Genomic DNA, 4,100 nt, shown 5'->3' with positions numbered 1-4,100 from the left:
GATGTAAAGACCTGATAAATTCCTATATATTGTGTCGTGTGCTTCCTAGCACCTGGCCTAATGCTGTGTGCAGGGAAGGGGCTGATCCCTGCTGGTTTTGCACGGTGGGCAGGGAACTGGTGCCTCCAACTGGGATGGGAAGCACCCTGCAGGTGGGAGCACGGAGTGGGGACACCCCATGGAAGGCACAGATCCCTAATTACCTCTCCTGCTAATGGGAAAACCCTTTGGTGGAAGTATCTGTGGGTATGGGCCGTGATAACACGAGTGGACAGTTGGCTGCTGACAACCCACTGTGTAAATCCTCGAGTCTGCTAGCTGCAATATGGGCTTTTATGTTTAATAGCATTTGGAAATAAGTCGTGTGCTTCTATGAGATTCTCTCGCACAATTAGAAGCCTGGAGGGATATAATTTTGTTTTAAAAGTCAAAGTGTTGTCATAAAAGCCTTTGGAAGAAGAGGGAGAAATAGAAATGTTTTAACTCTTTTTATTTTATTTTTTTTTGGTTCTGAAATAAAAGTCTTTACACAGGATCATTTTGGAGCAAACTTTCCCATATAAAGGATCCCGAGTGCAGCTGGAGAGGTGATGGTGAGCCCTGTATACCCAGCTTTAATAATTCCTGGCTTTATCCGCTGCAAAGTGAATAATGCTCTCTCTGCCCCCAACACAGACACAACCTGTGCCCTGGCATCCTGCAGCCAGCTCTGGAGCTGTTCCCAGCCCCCGTCTCAGAAAATTAGCCATAATTAGCTTTTCTGTGGCATTGCACCTCCGGGGAGCGGGAATAATTCTGTGAAGGGAGAGGGAACAGCCTGGTTTCATGGAATAAGCTGAGGCAGCGTGCAGGGTAAGGGCTGGATAGTCCTGAATTCAGGGCAGGCTTCCAGAAATCAGGAACGTCCTGGGGGTTTGCTGCCCCCTCCTCAAATACAGGCTGAGGACCATGAGCTGTTATCCCCTTGGAAATCCTGGCGATCCGCTGGGCTGCCGTTAAAGTGAGGAATGGCCAGCAGCCCGGGTTATTTTACATCTCTAATAGACGTATTGCCTTCCATTAGGGCTTCATCACTGGCCTCCCCGTGTAAGCACCACGAGAGCATCCATCACAATTAGCAGAACATCGCAGGAGGCATAAAGGAGACGGATGCGGGTGCTGGAGGGAGGCACGGAGCATTATTTGCCCCAGGGACTTGGATTCTCGGGGGTTTTCGGTGAAGTCCCAGGGCCTGGAGGCATGCTGCAGCACGAGACTCTCAGCTTTCATTAAATAATAATAACAACGATAACTAAGAATGAGTTTCCAGCCCTCGTGCTTGCTGTTAAAAGCTAGAAATACGAACCCTGTCTCCGAAATGCAAATCCCTGTTTATAATTGGTATAAAAGCAATGTGGAGGCAGAAGCTGCAGCCATCCAGGGCAGCTGCCCGGAGCTGCAGGAACGTGGACGTGAGCCCCAAATCCCATTGATCCCCTGGGACCTGTCTGAGCAGGGACTGAGAGGGGCTGGAGGAGAGGCTCTGCTTCCCCTTGAACTACCAGGGATCTGATTGCTGAGGATAAGGAGGGCTGTAAAAGAGAGGGAGTGCACCCATGGCAGAAATTAACCGTGATTTGGGCCAAAATCTGGCTAAATCAGCCCCACTGAGTCCCCTACAGGGGACAAGAGGGGGTTGAAGTCTTGCCTGCCCAAGGGGTGTGTAGGATGCTCAGTATGATGAACACTTTAAAAGGAACAAAATCTTTCCTTGGAACATGGTTACTGCAGAAGAAATGCACTTCTTCCCATGGCCTTATCCTTCCCCTTGCTTGCATTAAACAAATCAGGCTGGATTTGTGCTTCACTTGCTGGGGTATGGAACAGGAGAGGCTGTAGAGCGGAGGTGCAAACAAGGCTGGGTGTCTGAGAGGGGGATGATTTCACCAAGGCCTGGCTTTTCAAGGGCTTCCTTAGCAGGCAAAGCCCCAAATCTCCCAACGATACCAGGTTTCTGTATTTTTATCCCAGGTTTACTCTAATGATGCTTCTCTCCTGATCCCGGGGTCTGAGGGAGGGCAGCGAGAGAAGCTTTTCAGAGGCGATGCTAAGCCCCAGATCCCAGGCAGGAATATGAAACATTAAGGAGCAGCTAACGAGAGGAGAATTGAAAGGAGGCTTTTCCCAGAAGAGATGAGCGGGTTTGCGAGAGAAGCCCAGAGGCGCTTAGGAAGGAACCAGCAGGCAGCAGATGCGCGCGGCGTGGGTCGCATCCTTCCTCCGCCTCGCCTGCTCCCAGCAAAGCCCAGGGGCTGGCCATGGGGTTGGGTTTGGGAAGGGCTTGCAAAGAGGAAGCTGGCAGGGCTGTGGTGCAGCCGGAGCAGGGAGATGTGTAGAAACATGAACTCCGTGAATGACTTTTGCCTTGATTTTTGCATCGTTTTGGTAACCCGGTAATAGACTTCATCTAATCAGGGCTGCAGAGCATGGCGCAGCATTCTCGAAGCATCAATGAATAAAAAGCAATTAAAGGTCCCAAACCTGCTGATCTGTACCCAGCCTGCTCCCCTCCCACCCTTTCTTTTGTACGCCTGGCCCATTAAAGGAATTAATTGCTTTCTTTTCACGTCTGGAGAACAGCCGAGGTCGGACCTGAGCGGAAAGCTCCGATCCGCTGACTCCTCTGCCTTTATATCAGTGCAGACCCAAATTAGTTTTCTCAATGAGGCTTCCCTTCTTGCCAGGCCAATGAAAAGAAGAGGAACCAGGCCCTGGAGGAGGAAAAAAAATGCCTCCCCCAGACAAACAGGGCAAGGGCAGAGCCCTGGCAGCAGGAGGGTGCTGAGCCCCTGCCTGTGCGGGAGCCGGGCAGGGCTCACGATGGTAAATTTTTAATCAAAGGTGGCATTGCTGATGTCCCGGGGCTTGCAGCATGCTTTTATCTCTGCTGAAATGCTTTGAGCTGGAAGGATGCCCTCCACCAGATCGGTATGATTTATACATCTGTAGGCAGGGAGCGGTCCAGGTGCAAGCATCGCTGGAGCTGGTTCCCCCCCGCCTCAAAATGCTGCTGCCCACATCCACACCTCACCACTGGCCTCACATCCCCTTTTTCTCATTTTTTCCCCATTCTTCTGCTCTGTCTCCCTCACCGATTTCCTTGCTTTCCGTCTCGTTTTGACTCCTCTTCCCTGGTAGGGTTTGCTTGGCTGGGAAGCCCGGCTGGTGTAAGGGAATGAAGCATGAGAAATCAAGGCTTTATCACCCATAAAAACATTTGCGTTAGCATTCCAGGCTTGAAGCGTTCTGAAGTCGCTAAAAGTTGAATGTTTTATTTCCCCCTGTATTTCCATGTTAAAGCAAACACAGATGTTTCTTGCAGGAAGCGGTCCCACTTAATGAAGGGGAAAAAAAAAAAAAAAAATCAGAGATGCTTAAACTTGCTAAAGGCATCCTGAGGTCTCTGGGGGCCTGAGCACCCCGGCTATCCCTGGTGCAATACCAGGAGCATCCCTCAGCCAGGACCCTGGTCCCCGTGCTTTTGGGGTCGTTTTTGTAATGATTAATTGCCATCTCTATAAAAATGTGGGCTTTATTTCCTGTTTAAATTTGTTTAGCTACTTGTTCTTGCTATGCCTTTCTCCCCTAGATTAAACGGTCCTTCAGCGCCCTTTAGCATGCTTGCTTCCCTTCCCAAAACAGCTTCTTTTCCACCCAAAACACCCCTGAGCCGAGACGGCTTATTTTGCTCTAAAATGCAGCCAAACACCCAGCCATCATTTGCTCCCTCCTTACAACCCCGTGAGCCAATAAAGACCAAGCAGCAGCTTTTATTTAATTTTTTGCCTCTTTAAAAGCAAGAATATTTTTTCCCGTGGAGGTGGCAGCACACGCGGGCCAGTGCTGTGCTGGGAATGTATAAATAGCCCGGGCTGAGAGCAGAGCACAATAGCTGTCACTCGACCACAGCAGAATGGGGCCATGAGTGGTAGCAGATGAATTTCCTAAGCAACAAAGATCCTGTTTTCATGCAAATATCTCTTAGTAATAAAATCCAGGAGAAAAGAAAGACAGATAATGTGTTATATAAGCAGAATTATCTTGGCACAGAATGCTTCTTT

The 4,100-nt window shown here is 49.6% G+C and overlaps 1 long non-coding RNA gene across 1 annotated transcript; it reads left to right on the top strand.

The window, feature by feature from the left end:
* The first annotated feature begins 507 nt into the window (after positions 1 to 507).
* Positions 508 to 1,421, top strand: LOC311424481. The gene is made up of 2 exons (XR_014686107.1): positions 508 to 593; positions 676 to 1,421. It is a non-coding gene; the product is annotated as an uncharacterized lncRNA (long non-coding RNA).
* The last annotated feature ends 2,679 nt before the right edge of the window (positions 1,422 to 4,100 follow it).

The sequence above is a fragment of the Aythya ferina genome, assembly GCF_964211825.1.
Source record: "Aythya ferina genome assembly, chromosome: 27".
NCBI lineage: Eukaryota > Metazoa > Chordata > Aves > Anseriformes > Anatidae > Aythya > Aythya ferina.
This window is presented reverse-complemented; position numbering and strand designations above follow the sequence as displayed.